We start from the raw sequence: 18,927 nt of genomic DNA, 5'->3' as shown, positions 1-18,927 counted from the left end.
ATGGGTTAACCGAGGTGAGGAAACAATTTTATATATATCTAGCTAATATATATAAAAGTATCTATCAGCTATACCTATACATCTGCAATAAATCTTAGAGTTTTTAAAGCTCTTAGCTGTTTTTTGAATACAAGTAACTGATTTGTTTATTTTTAGGTTTATTACAGGTGTAGAACGGTGCTAGCTGTTGGTTAGGTTTACATCACTCATTGTGAATTTCAGAAATGATGAAATAGTTACTACTTAGATACTTAGATAGTATAAAATATAGTGTATTTGGCCAAAAGTTTTAGATACGGAAATATAAGGCTGAGCTCTTGCTTCTTTTTATAGAACTGATGGAGATAATATTTTGATTTCGTATAAATACAGTCAAAATTTATGTGTATGAAACAACTGCCTATGAGCTGTTAACATGTGTACTCATCATTTAATAATTTTCTCGCCACAGTCCAATTTTAATGATTCCGCTAGTTTGACACAATTTTGCTAACTTCATTAGATTGAATACATGTAGATGCTGTGCCAAATAAGATTATAAGCGTTCACAATCCAATGTGTTTACCGATGGAAACGTGTTGAAATTTATATGATGCATTCAATAGTAACAACATTATTAAACCTGACATGTAATTGATTGTCTTAAAATTATAATCAAAATTACATACCTACAAGTACATCGGCTGAAACAATTCTCATCATTTTAGCTTGGACCATATATATTGCTAAAGCTGTTACACAACCATTATTGGGCAGTTCAATTTGAAAATGGATTACAAGCTGATAGGTTCAAGCCTAAGCTATCTCTTTTTGTGCAGTTAGGTAACTAATTTAGAAGAAAAAGATTTTGCCGTTTACTTCCAGCACTAAACAACTTGTCATTTTAACAGAATGAATGCGATTTTTTCATCCCATTTCCATTTTACGACAAACTCTGTGTTTTATACAGTCAACTTTCAAATAACTCTCTTCATGAAAGTTCATTGGTTTAACTTACTGTTGATGAATCCTCTAGAAAAATATTAACAGCTGTTAATCTTCTACCAGCTGTGTTACATGCGATCAATTTCTAGAGAAGGTCATTAGTTTGTGTTATGTTAGTAAAGTAAAACAAACTTGTAAATGGAAAACCAAAGAGAGGTCATGTAATACTTTTACCTCAGTAATATCCATATCATACCAGCGACCACCACCTTTCCTCTCCTTACATGCCAAGTTATTTATTCTAGAATTTTCTTGTTGTCAAATCTATCAGCCTCTAATGGTTGGTATTCCATCACTGGATTCCTACCATTGACCTTATCAGTTTGCTGTTCGTTTGTATTAGATGGAGCTTACAAAAGTACTGTTAATATTACATTCAGTAGATTCGCTAATCTCTAAACTTTCTTCTAGTAGGTATCAGTAAGCGCGGAAGAGATAGATTTACAAACGGGGATTCCCCTTTGCTGTTGCTTAACAAGCTTATCGTAGCATCTCACAGCTGAGACTTGAGCCGTGTTTCTCGAGAAGTGAAGTATTGGATGGTTTACTAGCGCCAACTTCCTCCTATTGAGATATCTGGCTATATGCTTTATTTACAGCTTGTTGTGCTGCAATTGTCAGTTACTGATACTTTCCCTCAGTACTATTTTTATTGTAAAACTTCCACATTTGTTGAATTTTCTTCAACTAAGCAAGAGCATAGTTACAAGAGCCATTTTAATTCTAAATAGAAATGATTTATATGATTAATATGGCCTTGCATATAGTGTGTTTAATTTGATCAATGTTATACAAATATAAATTCTACATATCATATAGAAAGTTGTTCACATTGTATTAACTTACTATTCTGCAATAAATAAGAAACTGTTGCTTACAATAATAACAAATAAGCTTTCTACATCTGAGATCCTAATTCAATTGCTATAAACAGGCTCCTACCAGACCAGAGGTTATGTAGAAGTATGGTTTATTATTGAACAAATAAGTTTTCCGTAGATCAATACATGTACTTTCCTATTTCATTTTAAAAGGTACAAGGACTTATCAAACCAACTTTGCAACTGGCTTGACACAACTAGTGTTATTCTTGGCAGCTTGGTATTACGCAATCTCAACTTTATTATCTTGTTCTTTATCAAACTTATTATCCACTTTTGTACCATAAAATTTTATACAAGAGCTCTATTCAACTTCTAGCTCTCATCAAGGGTGTATGGAAATACTCCATGTTACATATAGTAGTCATACCTGCCAACTCTCACGCATTGGGCGTGAGACTCACGCAATCGCCCCAAAGAAAAAATGAAAATGCGTGAGATTTTTGCCCCAATTTCCACAATTTTATATATACTATCATTGATACATCAATTGCCCCAAAACCAAATCTCACGCATTGCCCCACTCTTGGGTTGGCAGGTCTGATAGTAGTTGAAACATTTGCATACATGTATACATAAATACTTGCATACACATTTGCATGCATACATATGCATTTATGAATGTACACACATACTTACAGTGCACTTCATAGAAAAATGTTCATTTTACTTTAATCGTACCAGTGGTTTAACGCATACTGCCACTGTAGCAAACAACAATTGTTTTAATCCGCTGTAGCCAGCATGTACAAATGTCATGAGCAAACATAAAGTGTCTGTTTGTATTCACTTGCTGTGTTATCTACTTGTTGTACAAACCAATTTCATGCTTACATAGGAATAGTCTAATGAGCATTGATTTGTCAGGTAGACAGATGCTCTCAAAGGTTGTAAAAAGCCGCTCATAAATGGGGATAAAACTTGATTAATGATCAGGCATTCCATGCTTACTCAGTGATGTACGGACTAACGGACTAACTATTGATGCATTACCAGTTGACAATGCCTTAATAGACGCATTCCAATGAATAGCCCCTGCAAACATCGGTTATAGTTTGGGCTTACTTGCGGGTGTTGAATGGTGGGAAGGAGGAAGTTAGAAATTGGGACCTTCATGACGGCCATTGTTGTAGCCAGATTTTCCAAATTGGAACTAGAACTCGACAGTTGACATATTGTATTTCATGTAAATTTTCTGAGGTGGCTGATCTGTATAGAACTAAATTTTCTTTCTAATTTTGCAAATATAATTTAATAAAACATCAACAATCTTCTGATTGTGTTTGTAAGGTTTGAAGTTTGGCATTTTGAAAGAGTAAAACTTTTACAGAGTCAATTCAGCTCACAAGATTATTTTAAGTCCAAAGTTTGTCCAGGTTTCTCACAAAAAGCTAAATCATACATGCTGATCATAGCGAGCACAAACTCTAGTTGTTTAGGAGAGTGTGACAAGCAGCCTTTGCCAGGTTCACGACCTTCACATACAAAGTTTATCATAAATTTTGATAAGTTTGACGAAAAGTTCATATTACTATATGCTACAGGCTTTATATGCTTGCTTGTAAAGCCAGAGCTCAAGTCGTAGTCGTTTCTACTAACAACGTTTTTTTAAATTTGTGTCAGCCTGCAGTAACATACTTGAGGCAAAGATAAAAAGAGGCAAGGATGAAAAACTGATAACTCAAGCATCAAAGCTATAGAGGGCATGTAGGTCTACTTGGTGTTGCATAACACCTAAATATTTCATTTTACATTTTCTAGAAATGGTGCCACTTTCCAGAGATTTGTCAACAAAACATACAACATGGGCCTGGGAGCCAGTTCAAAGCAGAGCCTCGAAAAGTTTTCTGTCTTTTTTACTCACAATTAAATTTCCAACACTTGATATCTGAAAGTTTTTGCAACCTGTTCAATTTTTGGTCAAACGGTGAAAATCAGAACGAGACCAAAATATATAAAGGATGTATGAAAATACGTAGTTGTAACACCATCTTACCTATGTTGAAATTAGGTTCATCACCTAATTCTATTATCAATATATTGATCACTTTGATGAACAACAACTCTTGTAAGTAAAGACTAACCACCGTAGCTGATTAGCTTCTTATTACAAGGTTCTGTTAGAGTACGCAGAACAGCATTCCAATTATCTGATCTTTGATTGACTAGTAGATGAACAACATGTCACGTACTCTACAATATATTAGTCAATTGCAGCCTGTATCTGCTAGCTTTAAGATTGTACGTATTTGGGATGAGCAAGGGGATTTCCCTAAAGCATACCCGTTTCGGTAATCCCTAATGCTCTCCACTGGATTCCAAGTGTAGACATGCAGCCATGTAGCATGTACTATTGGGCTGCATGGATAACACCCGGGTTTTTCCAGCAATCTTTTTTTACATATGCAAGTCTTCATATAAAACAAGCTTACTCAGTGAACTAGAGCTAAGTAGAGTTTGGGAGCTCAAGAGAAAACAAATAAGTCAAAGTTTTCATTGTCATCATATTCAATACAGAATTGTTATTACAATGCTGCTGCCTCTGCTTTCTATTTTTGTTCTTTTCTGGGAGGTGAGTATTTATCTTTTTCGAAAGGATCAATAAATCAGCTGTCAGCAATCATATAGTTTTGTCTACTAGCTGCTTCCTTTGGGCATAACAATGCTTTTTAATAAATTATACATGTCTAGTGAGCCTATGCAGCGCAAATCAACATTTAGGTTTTTTAGTTTTTACATAGTAAAGAGATAAAACAATCTGATGAAAGTTTCATGTTTAAAACAGTTGGGTCAGGTCTATGCCATAATCATTTAGCTATTGGTGCTCATTGCTCCTTTGTTTCATCGAGTGAATGAATTGAATTAGCCAATAGTGCGCTGTTTCCCAGCTTTGTTTCTCCTTTATTTCATTGTTTACTATAATCTCTGGTAAATAGAAAACTCGAGTCTATCATCTTCTTTTTAGCCTTTGATAGTTGCAGTTTTTGATGCATGATAACACTTACTTCCTGTCTATAAAATACTACTGTTTAAGTAATGCTATGACGATATTTTAAATGTGGAAGATTGCTAAACTTACCATAAATTTATCAAATAAAGAAATAAATTAAATTGTTGTTACAGTAGAGAAAAAAATATTGGTATTCAATGAACGAGATTTGTTCAATGAATTAACTAAAACCTTATCCAGAACTCAGTTTAATTAACTCGAAGATGTTGCCAAAAATACTCTATTATTTTGAGACTTTTGTTTGATCCCAGGTTGCCCAGAACAATCCAATAGAACAAGTTTGCTACCAACTCAATTCTCTCAACAGAGTGGTTTCTATTAATAACCATGGGACACTGGTAGTAGAGGAGCCGACTACTAGCAACACCTTTCGTAAGTAATATACATATAATTATACTTGTTGCTAGTAGTAGAAGTGGTTAACTCATTTTATTAAGTAATTTAAAAACTCAAATAAAAGTTTCAAACACTAATTCCTTCTTTTGAATTGAATTGACTGCTAGTAATGCCTTATATAATGAGTCAAGGTGTTGACAAAGGCAGGAAAAAGCGGCTGGACAGTAGCAGGAAAAAGGGTTTGTTCCGTCTATTAAATATTTTTAAAGATGCAAAAGAATGCTTAAAAGATGGCTAATTTATTCATATAAGATTAGTAGGCATTGGAGTAAGATGTACTGTAGAATGTGGTGTTGAAAAGCCATGTGTCTTCAGCTGCCAGATGCATTTTTGTCTCTAAAGGTTTTATTGGTTACAAAGATATTTACATGGGAGTATTAATTTTTGACCTGTTCAATAATTTATTGCAGCTTTGATCCTTAAACTGCAAAGTTGTCAAGCCATGTCAGCAATGAGTGAAACCTGCACTTCTCAGCATATAATACCAGAAATAGTTTCACCTGAGTACAAGACGTATATCGGACTGCCTGACACTCAGACGTTGTTTCTATTTGCCAAGTGTGAAGAGGCTGACAATTTGTTACGAGCAAAACCTTATCCAAAAGTGAGATATATTTGTTATTATATTTCCATTATATTTTTAAGTCTGATCTAACCTTGCTCTTTGTGCTAGTAAAATTTAACACTTCGTCATTTTATAAAACACAGCAGACAAAGCTAAAACAATCTTTTCAGATTTCTGTATCAATTATACATTGTTAATTATTTAGAAACATAATAGCACTAAATATACAATGTATGCAAGGTATAATTACTACTTGAATCTATCTAAATCGTATTGTGCTGTTTTAGATTTGTTTTATGATAAAATTGAACATAATTCATCATTTAACAAATAAATTTCAAATTCAATGACCTAGTGGTTATTTAACAAAATAATTTAATTAAAACAAACTTTCTAATACTTTTTTTCCTAATCGATGTCAATCTCTTGACAGGCTGGGCTTGCAAAAAGTGTTGAATTAGAGAGCCACTTTGTGCGCAACAATTCAGAAAGTTCTATGTTCAGGTAAGTTAATTCAATAAGCAATAGTACAGAATGCTGGTAATAAAACCTCACTAATTGTTAGTTGAATTTAATTTTTTGTTAAACCAAAACTTAGAAAAAAAAGGTTAGCTGTTAAAAAATTTCATCAAGAACTAATAAATTTTAATCAGAGTATTAGACTCACTGTAAAGTTCTTTAATGTGTTGAATTACTAAGTTTGGATATATAGACACTTTTTAAGATAGTGTAGAGTTTTATAGAGGTTTCAATAAACCAGCCCTCATTCATTAACATTTGTTCTATAATTGTGTACCCGTGCTTGGTGAAATAACATTCTTATATTAACAGATTACAGAGAGGCCAGAGATTTGACCCAGTAGCTGCCCCTTTAACTAGACACTGCTATGTCTTTGTACAACAAGACAATACTCTAGGAACTAAATGGCTGAGAAATCCTCCTCCTTCCACAGATGATAATGACAATTTAGTAAAGAACTCGCTTTATGACTTTAATTTTGAAGTAAGTACATTGTTAAGCATATTTATTGTAGTGCTCATTCATGATAAGATGATTGGATTTCCAGAAATTCAGATTGAAAGTAACAATGAATTTGCTATGTGTAGATATTGCATGTTGCTTTCGTATTTTAGATTGTACGCTGCCCTTCAATTTAATGGATACGGCAGAAATTGTTCACTAAGAAGGCAGTTATATTGCAATGCTCATTCATGATAAGATGATTGGATTTCTAGCAATGCAGATTGAAAGTCACAACACATTTGTTATATATAAATATTTAGATTGCATGTATTTTTGTTTCAGATTGTTCACTGTCCTTCACTTTAATGGATACGACTGGACTTATTCCCTAGGAAGCTAACCCCGAATTATAACTCATGTGGCTTATTTACAATGTCACCTTCTGACATATATCATCTTAGATTTTATTGATGTGATTTGATTTTATTGATATTGCATATCCAATTTTTATTGTGTCATGCAAGAGCATCAGGAATGAGAATTTTTTTATTTACTTTTGTTATTTTTTACTATTACCTCAGCTCTTCATTCCTATTATTGTTATATTTCTAGTCTGGAGAACTAAAGACAGTCCAATGCAATAACTTATTCAAATAAATCACTTATAAATCAGTTGCAGCTTTAAACTTTCATGTTTTTAGGCATCATTACCTTCATAATTTTATATAAATGATGTTGTAATTAACTATCAAAAGTCAATTGTCAGTGCTAGGCAAATAACACCAGGTGGTAAAATATTTAAAAAATGCTATTTTTTTTAACAAAAGCTAGGTTTAATAATAAATTTTTCATAATTTAGGAAGGTAAGCTGTTTCCTCAAAGGATAACAAACTCCCACTGCTTGGTTTTGATAGTTGCCTGAGTATGTCATATGAGCTGCCATCAAGTAGGTGTTGTGTGAATACTCTACTCACAGATATTTTAGGCGACAAAATATCACACACAAACAGCCTTCACATGTTTTGGTTAATGGAGACCAGCTGTAACTACAAAAAGCAAACCGGGAGCAAAACAAGTTGAGTAAAACCATCATCATTTACTTTTCAAGTGTTTACTTTAAACTTAGTTTTAATCTTGCAAACCAATTTATGTAAACTGAGTAGGTCCTTAAGTAATGAAAATGTTCAGGTTAGTTCACCGATTCCTTTACTGGGCAAGACTCGCTTATTAGTTCATTTTTATAACGGTAAGACAAGTCCTGCTGAGGAACCATGTGATTAAAACAGCTTTTTTCTTAAAAACGTTTTGTTTCTTTAGAATAAGAAACATCAACCTGGTCAAACAAAGTTAGGTATTTAGCCAAGTTGCAATCTGAATTGTTCTAAACAATATCATTTTACTTTTTTGTGTCTTCAATGATAGAAAAGACTGTAGGTAGTAGAAATGTGATGGTCAAAGAAACGTCTGTTGCAATTTTGTGTTGGTTTTCTTTGGCTAAAAATAAATGTGTTTTAATGTAAGTAAAATATTATTTATATCAGTGCAAATTAATGGACTTTTTGTCATTATACAGTTATAAAGGTATGTGGTCTATAAAACTATTACCACGCAATAAACAATATTCTACCTGCCTATTTACATATACTCATTGCAGCTTTGATTCTGAAGCTGCCAAGTTGTAATGAGTAAAATCTGCACTTCTCAGCAATTATATCAAATATAGTTTCACCTAAATACAGGATTTTGGCAAATATTTATTACGCTTTATCAGAAAATTTTAATATTTTTATTCTGCGCGATTTTTTTATGTTTTAGGTGATTTGAGTGCCAAGATGTTTTAAGAATAAATTGATATAACATGAAATAAGTCTTTGACAAATTGACAAATTTTACAAAATTTAGAACTTCATTGTTAAAGTTAGCTAGCATATTGCCAACAGAAATTGAGTTTTGCCTTAGCTATGTACAAGAAGATTTTCATTTATTCTTTCAAGCTTATATATTTTTTGAACTATATAAGTTATAAAATAATCCAATTAAAAAATTAACCTGGAAGTATATCCTTAAAGGTTTACTTGCAACAATATTTACATCACAGTGATTTGGTATCAAAAGATTCACCATGTCTTACTCTGCCGTGTTGTGGGTGCAAAATATGTGGAACTGCGATTACCAGCTCTTAAAATCTCCAAAACGAACAGTTAATCGCCGCCATCACGAAACCACCGTAGATCGGAATCAGTTTATTTCTCTGACGAAGTTATTTCATTTGGCTATTGTTTTGACACGTGATGTTCTCATGTGAATTGAAAGGCCAATAAAAGGCTCAATATGAAACTTCTCGTAGCACTAGTTTTTGACAAACACTTCGGGTTTTAGGGAAGAGCCCTCACCAAATATAGATGCTCCCGCTTTACAGTTTTGTTTTGGCTCAGTCTGTTTGTCGATCTAGTCGTAATCTGATCATGTGACCCATATTTCTTGCCAAACAGCAAGATTAATTTCTGCAGCATTTTTCTACTATCACAGGTGGCCAACAGGCTCGTAACATTTATCAAAAGATTATATGCATTCCTTCCAGCTGAGGTTAAGAAACTAAACAAAATTTTACAATAGGTTTGAAGCTATCAGTGCTCAAAATGAAAGCATTACAATGATGATGAAATAGACTTGCAAGAACAATAGACATGGTTTTATTGAATGCGTGAAGTATATTTGTTAAAATATTTCGACGAATGAGGTTGCATGAAAGTGTAAATAGAAGCCATCTTGTTCAGTTACGTTCCATTTGAGCCATTTTGGAAGGAGATTCTAATCTACAGTAGTTTCATGATGGCGCCAATTAACCGTTCTTTTTGAGCTTTTAAGAGCTTGCAATCACATTTCCACATATTTTGCACCAACAACAAAGCAGAGTAAGTTATGGTGAATGTTTTGATACCAAATAATTGTAATGTGAATTTTGTTGCAAGTTAACCTTTAAAGTGAAACAAACACATAATTTTAACATTGTTTCATATGATTGGTAATGCACGATACTATGTTATTTGAACAAGAAAACAAAATTTTAGCAGATATTTCTACTAGTTTGGCAAATTCAAAGTTGAAAATATATTTTGGTGCATTTACGTCGGACCATCACTAAATCTTAATAAAGCCGTTTTCGGTAACGATTTCTTTACTTATTTGTTAGCAATTCAACACATTTTATTTTCTTTTAACCACAATCAGTTAATTACGATGGGTAAATGTCTCTTTGCTAGTTGTGAATCTGACACTAGAAGTCGTAGCATAACTTTTTTTCGAGTTCCTGTCTCTCAGTCGCCAAGTTTAGCGAAACTATGGCTGTCTAAGGCAAAGCGTGCCGACTTAACTTTTCGCAGACTACCTGCTAGTGCGGTCGTATGCATTATGCACTTCCATAAGAGCAAGCTTTATTTGGAGCAATCTGGAACAACTACAAGATTAAGAGTGAAAGAGGGAGAGTTGCCATTTCCTAATGGTGTTGAACCATATAGCAAGAGAGCATCATCAAACAGGAAAACCTCAACCTTAATTAATTTACGAAGAATTTTAAATGAATATTAATAACATATATAGTTATTTTATAACCTAAATGTATAAGTATAATAAGTCAAAATATGCAGTACTGTACATTAGTACAAAGAAATGATTTGATATGACTGGGCGACAATGAGACTCAGGCTGAGTTGCATAAGCTACGTTTGATATTAAGCTAATTCACTTAAATTAACTTGGTTATCTGAGTAAAAGTTAGTAAGAGAATTTAAATTTTTGGTTTGGTCTGAATTGTCAGAAATGCTCTAATTGTTCATAAAATATATGACTAATATTATCAAAAAATTTGGATTCCATTATTATTGTTATATTCATGCTACCGTTACTAACATAGGCTTTATAGATCACTTGAAGTGATTAGCCCGCATGATTATATTTGTAGTATTTGCAATGTTTTGTAATATTGTTTCATCAAAAGAAACCCCAAATTTTTACAATCTAATTATGTAATAATAAACTGCCGATTTAAATTAAGCCTCATTTTGTTATTGTTTGTGTTGGCATTTATTTTTTCCTCTATAATTTTAGCAATCATTCCATGCAAGTATACAAACCATGTCGCTAATATTCACAGGAGCTTTCCAGGACTCAAGTTTATCCAGTGCTCTCATGAACCAATTGATCCGTGAGTGATGAAAAAATATATTATTTATACCCAATGTTGGCATGAAAGCTGTATGTTGAATCTAATAATAATTATATTCAGAAATATCAAAGCACAGGAAGATGTGTAATATAATGTTTTATATATCACTTAGAATGCCTTTGGTTTGTGATATAAGAATATGTAGTCATTTGTTGCATAATAGTAAACAGAAATTGTACAAATGGTTAAATATTCTGCAACTGGTTGACATTTGAATAAACAAAAACTTTGCAGATTTATAATATCTTGAAAAATAACAACGACTAATTTGATGTTTACAGAGAAATGGAAAGAAAGGTGAAATGGTAATTCCAGGAAGTGCTGGCTACAAAGTCATTTGTGATGCGTTAGGGCAAGCGAGACTGCTTAACACATTGCGTCTGTTGAACCAAGGTCAACACAAGGGTGCTTTAGAAAACCTCCACAGCCTCATATTAAGTTATGCACTAAAGCGAATAGACTTTGATCCTCCAGGATATTTTACAAGAATTAAACTAGCAGTGATAGATCACAACGCGAATGTGGAAAGAGAAGTTTTGACTGGTAAGCTGTATCTGCAATAAAATTATACATGGATTATACTACTCTTCAGCAAGGATACAACTTTTACAGCTTGTACATAAATTAAAAATAAATTTATGCAGAGATTGTAATAGCACAATTGATAACTGGCTTTAAAGTTTAATTATTATAAAATTATTTATTAAAGGTAGTGATGGGGAACTGAAGATGACAGTCTATTACTCTAAAGAAGCTAAAGGCTTTCGCACAAGAAATGTGTATACTAAAAAAAGATTTGAATTTCGAAGAGAAGTTTTGAAGATTATTGGTAAGAAATCTATTGGATCAACTCCAAAAGTACATGCAGTAAGTCATACCTAAACTGTAATGTAATAAAAGCACATTTTTGTGTCAATATGTTGGTTCAATTATTCACTATCACACAGTCTGCTGAATGATGTACGAACATACAGTCAACATGCAGTCTTAAATTACCCTAACACTGTACTGTGCAACATTCTGAAATTACTATAATGGTGTAATATACCAATACTTGAATTGCAGGACAGTGCAACTCCAATTTCAAAAAAATCCTATAAAACCAGATGGTGTTGCAGCGAAAGAAATGCATACGTTGAGATTTACATAAAAGTTAAACTCAATCCCTAGTTTTATTTCAGATATTTTTTGATAAAATTAATATAACATGTTATTCAAATTATAAATATTATGCAGTTCTTTGTATAACACAATTTAGATGTATGTAACAGAAGCTGTTAAATGTGGTGTTTTTATGTCATGGCGCAAGTCAAATGATTGAAATATAATTATTTCCCAAACCATACAGTATTCACTTATTCACTGTACAAGTCATGAAGATCAGCTAAGTAATGTTGCTGTCAGATTCAGTTTACAGATTTATAAAAAACATATTTTGCTCAACTCACAACTGAACTTACAATAATTTCCTTCATCCATAATAAAAAGCTCCACTTCATCTGCCTCATTCTGATCTTCATCTTCCGATTCCACATTTTTGAAGCCTACATAACTCCCATTTGGATAAAGCAACATTGTGCGTATGTAGGCAACAACACATTAAAGAATAACTTTCCGGTTTCTTCTTCCAAACTACATGTAGACGAAATCTATATAGTTTCTATAAGCATGGTGTCTGTAGTTTAAATTAGTCATGTTAGTAAACAGAAGCGCATCCCCTCTGAAGCCAAGATACCTTTGATGCTTGAACCATGAGAGTTGTATGGCAACTTTCCCCAATATCTGATGTATTAGTAGATTACACTGCAGGATGCAGCTATTTATATCCGAAATATACTGATCATCCTGAAAGTTTGTATTAGCAAGCCAAATTTTCAGTGTAGCAACACACTTTGTCAATAGCTGTCGGCAAGTCAGAACAATTGCCACACTTGCAAAATTTGTCTGGAGTGGTAAGACGTCAGTGGAGGTAGTTGTAGGCAAAGCAATTGTAGTTGAAGCAGTGGTAGTAATAGTAGGGCTCGTGGTTGTTGCTATAGTAATCGTTGTTGAACATGACGATGATGAATCTGACTGTCTGTTTCGCTTGCGATCATTGAATAGTTCACAATGGATATATTTATAACTTTGCCCATCTTCAACTTTGTCATCAATTGGGTAGCTTCTATAAGGAGTGGCTGTTTTAGCTGTGAGTCTTTTAGCCATTGTATTGTGAACATAATAGAACAATGAAATAAATAAATTTAAGTTGAAATATTTTAGCGATACGTGTAATAGCAACGACGTCAAAGACGTGCTCGAAATGTGGACTTGTTTCCAGATTTTCACAATTGCGGGAGACGTGCTATGTCCCTCACATTAGATCACTATTCAAGTCAAACACTATGTGTCTCGTGACTAGATGATTAATTAAGAATCAGTGTTCCAGTGGCGAGTCCGTTTCATACTCCTTTTTGCAATGGCTTTGTCAATCCGATTTTTGCAAAATATGCAATTGAAAAAAAACTCTGTACTCAGTTATATGTGAATGCGCAGGCATTTTTTGTTTTTAAAATATTATTCTGAGTATTTATCTGTTTTAAAAAATAATTTATTTTTTGCTAAATGCAGTAAGTTACACAAAAAATAGGGTAAAAGTTGGCCTTCATCAGTAAATTGTATTTACTTTCCCTTCAAGGAAACCTGTTACACTACTTATTATAAAAAAGGTAAAAGAACAGAAAACTCCGAAGGCTTGTAGTACCGTTATCTAAGTGGTAGGAGAACTAAATTCTATATATAATAATACAAAAGTTAAACGGTCTGTGCAACAGCCTGTTATAATAGGTGGTGGGCCAGCTTACCCATCAACCACTGAATAGGCAGGCGGGCCATATTTTAATAAGTACTTGTAGTTTGCAGAACAGACTATATTTTTAGGATAAACTAAATCTAACAGTTGTCATACTTGATGAATCTTGCATTAAGACTTACCTGTAGTTTTTTAGAAGTTTTCTGATTTGAGTTCTCAAAGCAGAAAACATGACTCTATGAAAACAATTTTTTTATAATATTTTATACTTATAATATTGTTTATAATAAGAATATTGTTTGCATGTCTGTCCAGAGCCACACTAAACTTGTTATAAACATTAACTCACACAGTAATTGAACTCACATACTCTGATTTCCAGACCGGTGTGCTAACCACTACACCACCCAATCACCTTGTCATCATAAGAATTAATTACGCATAAATTAATTAATACTGATTACTTGTTATGATTTTTTACAGAGCATGAGACTGCCAACTGTGCAAGTAAAAGATAACACATAAAATGGTTGGACATAAGATGATAACGAAAAATGACTACCGCTTAAATCAGCATGTAAAGTAGCTAATACAAAATTAAACATTTAAAATAACTGTTCAATAAAGAGCTACATGAAAAAAATAAAATTTGATTGATCTTGATAGTTTCAAATGTTTGTATTTTCTTAGGAGTTCCATAATAGCCTTTCATTATGTAGGTAATACACATATAAATGTTATGAAATTTGTGACAACTTCAGTTTGAATTTATCCAATTTTCATGCTTCTCCTTTTTCAAATCCAAAAACATTTTCATCAGATATTGATTTCTATCTTATTGTCTGCAGCTAAATTAAATATATTATATTTAAAAAACATATTTCAGAGTTTTAGGGAATACTCAAAAATAAAATAATGGATTTACAAGGGAATGGAAAACAACGTGAATTATCTGTATCAGTGCTATGAAATATTTGTTAATGGCATTATGGAATCCATGCTAGGTGTTGTTCTTTTGCTTGCCCTTGTTTGCACAACGCAGTTATGTCAATAATTTAACCGCATTGCATTTTTCTGATTACTCATTTACTGACTCAGGGTTCCAAGATTGTACATATTAATAAGCTCTTTAACATAGCGCCATGTAGCTAGCAATACATAAAGAAACATAACATCGTTAACATGTGAATAAATATGTTCATTCCATAGAGCTTATTAGATAGCTTGTTAGCATTCAATGTGTCTAGCTTGGCACTCGTGACAGTTGTGTCTCCGCCGAATCTGGCCACTGAACTTTTTTTTTCAAAAATATTAAAGTTTTAATTATTGCAATTAATAATATTAGTAATACAGAAATATATTAAAGTTTGGTAATAATATATTAGATCTTAATATATTAATTAGAGCTGGCACGAGTAGCTCGTCCAGTCTTGTCAACCTGGGCCAGAGGTGCCAACTTGAGCTAACGGCCCTCGGGTCTTCCTATACAAAGACACGGGTCGGTTTATAGCTAAACGAAATTGATTTTATATTGCTTTCAAGTGTGATTGAAACAGAGTCACGTTTAGCCCTAGCGCGGAAGGACCAGGTAAATAAAACAAGGTGAATCAAGACTATATTTTGGCGCCTGTGACAATAGTCTTTAGACTGTAGGTTTCACATCATTTTTTAGCAAAAAATAATCAACAGGTCAGTAGTCTAAGAGTTCATGAAGAAGCCATTCACAAAGGGGGAAGGCCAAGTTCTTTGTACAATATACAAGGACATATTTTTTCAAATTTTTTCAAACGTGATTTCAAGATATCCTAGTATCGTCTACAATTGTTTTTAATTTGAGTGTCTTTGACTAATACCAGAAGTTTTAGGGAAGTGATGGATTTTTGCTTTCCACTATGCTGGGTTATCTATTTCAATATTTGTAAAGTATTTCTCAACTAATCTCGTCTTGTCAATTATAATAGCAGAGTTGAAATTAAAATATGTAACAAAAACACTCTAGCAAAAGTCATGCCATTAATCTATCACCCATTGAATAGCATCGATCCACTAATGTTTAGCTATAAAATGTAGATTGCATCTATAAACCAAGCCACAAAATATAATGATTGGTGTGATAATGGGTTCTTTTATCTTTTTTATTATTACCTTATTATTATCTTATTATTAATTATTATCATTGATGTCACAACATTAGACTGTAATAGAAAAATCTGTTAACCCTAAATGAATAAAAAATCGCGCGTGCTGACTCGGCCTGATTCGAACTTTGCCCTTATTGCTGACCCTGAGTATGGTCCGACACTGCGTTCTTTGGTCTCGTTCTAGCTCTAATATTAATATTATAATAATGTAATAGTACGGTATTAAACCCAATTTTTTGTACCAAGTTTATGTACAGAAGCTTCTTCTCATAATTTTGGTATACATACTCTAATAGCCAGTAAACATTACTTTCAGCTGCTTGAAACAATAATCTGTTGTAATTATTAAATTTAATCAATAACAAGTTTGGGCCATTTTCTGAAAGTTTTGAATTGCAGACCACATTAACCTTGCTATAATAGCTGTTAATTTCCATGAAAACTACATTATTTTAAATTATTTCACCTTCAATAAAGAAGAATAAGTTTAAAGTGATTTTATAAACATTTTTGTTTGTACGTCCCAACGAATGACATAAAAAATTGTTGTGTGACTATACTTACATAAAAGTAGAAATCAACAAAAATATGTTACAAATTTGTTTTTCCACATACAAGTTTACGAAATGCAAATTTAGGTATCAGAAAAAGATTCACCTAGTTTTCAAACAAAAATTAAACTAGTTCTTTTAAAGCTAATGTAGATTTTTTGGTGCTGGCTTTTTACCAGCATTGAACTGTTGAGTAACATACTGCTCATGAAAGGGCTAAAAATAAAATTGAATAGCCGCTAGCCATAGTAGTCTATAAAAACAAGAAAATGCGCTGCATTGTCTTTGATTGCATTGATTGCGCAAAAAGTTCTTTAGTTTTAAAATATAAAATTTTACAAAAGCAAACTATTAAATGTGCTTCAAAATGACCTCGCATACAATTTCAGCAAGTTTTGTCAGAATGCATGGGTACAACTCTATCGTCTTCAATTTATTTTAAATTGACCTAACATGAAATAAGTCTTTGACAAATTGGCCAATTTTACAAAATTTAGAGCTTCATTGTTAAATTTAGCCAGCATATTGCCAACAGAAATTGAGTTTTGCCTTAGCTATGTACAAGTAGATTTTGATTTATTATTTCCAACTTTTTTTTAACTATATAAGTTATAAACTAATCCAATTAAAAAACTAACCTGGAAGTATATATTTAAAGGCTCACTTGCAACAAAATTTGCATTACAGCTATTTGGTATCAAAAGATTCAACATGTCTTACTCTGCTGTGTTGTTGGTGCAAAAATATGTTGAAATGTGATTACCAGCTCTTAAAATCTCAAAAACTAACAGTTATTTGCCGCTATCACGAAACCGCCGTAGATCGGAATCAGTTTATTTCTCTGACCAAGTCATTCCATTTGGTTATTGTTTTGACACATGATGTGCTAACGTGATTTGAAAGGCCAATAAACGGCTCAATATGAAACTTCTCGTAGCACTAGTTTTTGACAAACACTTCGGGTTTTAGGGAAAGAGCCCTTACCAAATATAGATGCTCGCTACTTTACAGTTTTGTTTTGGCTTGGTCTGTTCGTCTAGTCGTAATCTGATCATGTGATCCATACTTCCTGCCAAACAGCAGGAATAATTTCTGCAACATCTTGCTACTATCACAGGTAACCAACTGGCTCGTCATATTTATCAGAAGATGATATGCATTCCTTTCGAGCTAAGGTTAAGAAACACATTAAATTTTTGCGGTAGGTTTGAAGATATCAGGGCTCAAAATGGCAGCATTACAATGATGGTAAAATAGACGCGTAAGAACAATTATAGACATGGTTATATTAAATGCGTGAAGTATATTTGTGAAAATATTTCGAGACCAATGAGGTTGCATGAAAGTGTAAACATAAGCCATCTTGTTTAGTTACGCCCCATTTGATCCGTTTTGGAAAGAGATTCTTATCTACAGTAGTTTCGTGATGGCGGCGATTAATCGTTCATTTGTGCGCTTATAAGAGCTTGCAATCACATTTTCACATATTTTGCACCTTCAACACAGCAGAGTAAGACTTAGTGAATTTTATGATACCAAATACAATGTAACTGTAATGGGAGATTTGTTGTGAATCAACCTTTAAGGAAACCTGTTACACTACTTATTATTAAAAGGTAAAAGAGCAGAAAACTCTGGTGGCTTGTATTACCGTTATCTAATTGGTGGGGGAACTAATTTCTATATCTAATAATACAAAAGTTAAATGGTCTGTGCAACAGCCTGTTATAACAGGTGGGGAGCCAACTTACCTATTGACCGCTGAATATTAATTATATATTGTATAGTAATATATTGATTAGAGCTGGCATGGGTAGCTTGTCCGGTTTTGACCCACCAGGTCAGAGGTGTCCGGGTCGGGCCACCCGACCCTCGAATCTTCCTATACAAAAACACTGGTAGGCTCATGGCTAAATGAAAGCGACTTTATATCGCTTTTGAGTGCGATTGAAATAGAGTCACACTTAGTGCTAGCGCAGATGGACCAGGCAAAATAAAAAAGGTGAGTCCAGACTACATTTTTAAGTCTGTGGCAATAGTCTTTGGACTGTAGGTTTTCCCAACGTTTTTCGGCAAAACATAATTACCATGTCAGTGGTCTAAGAGTTCATGAAGAAGCTACTCACAAAAGGGAAAGAAGAACTTTTTTGTACAATGTGCGAACGCATAATTTTCAAATTTTTTCAAGTATGATTTCAAGATATCCTGGTATTGTCTACTATTGTTTTTGATTTGAGTTCCTTTCACTAATACTAGAAGTTTTAGGGAAGTGATGGATTTTTGCTTTCCACTATGCTGGGTTATCTATTTCAATATTTGTAAAATATTTCTCAACTAATCTCATCTTGTCAATTATAATAGCAGAGTTGAAATTAAAATACGTAACAAAAACACTCTAGCAAAAGTCATGCCATTAATC

The sequence above is a fragment of the Watersipora subatra genome, chromosome 8 (genome assembly GCF_963576615.1).
Source record: "Watersipora subatra chromosome 8, tzWatSuba1.1, whole genome shotgun sequence".
NCBI lineage: Eukaryota > Metazoa > Bryozoa > Gymnolaemata > Cheilostomatida > Watersiporidae > Watersipora > Watersipora subatra.
This window is presented reverse-complemented; position numbering follows the sequence as displayed.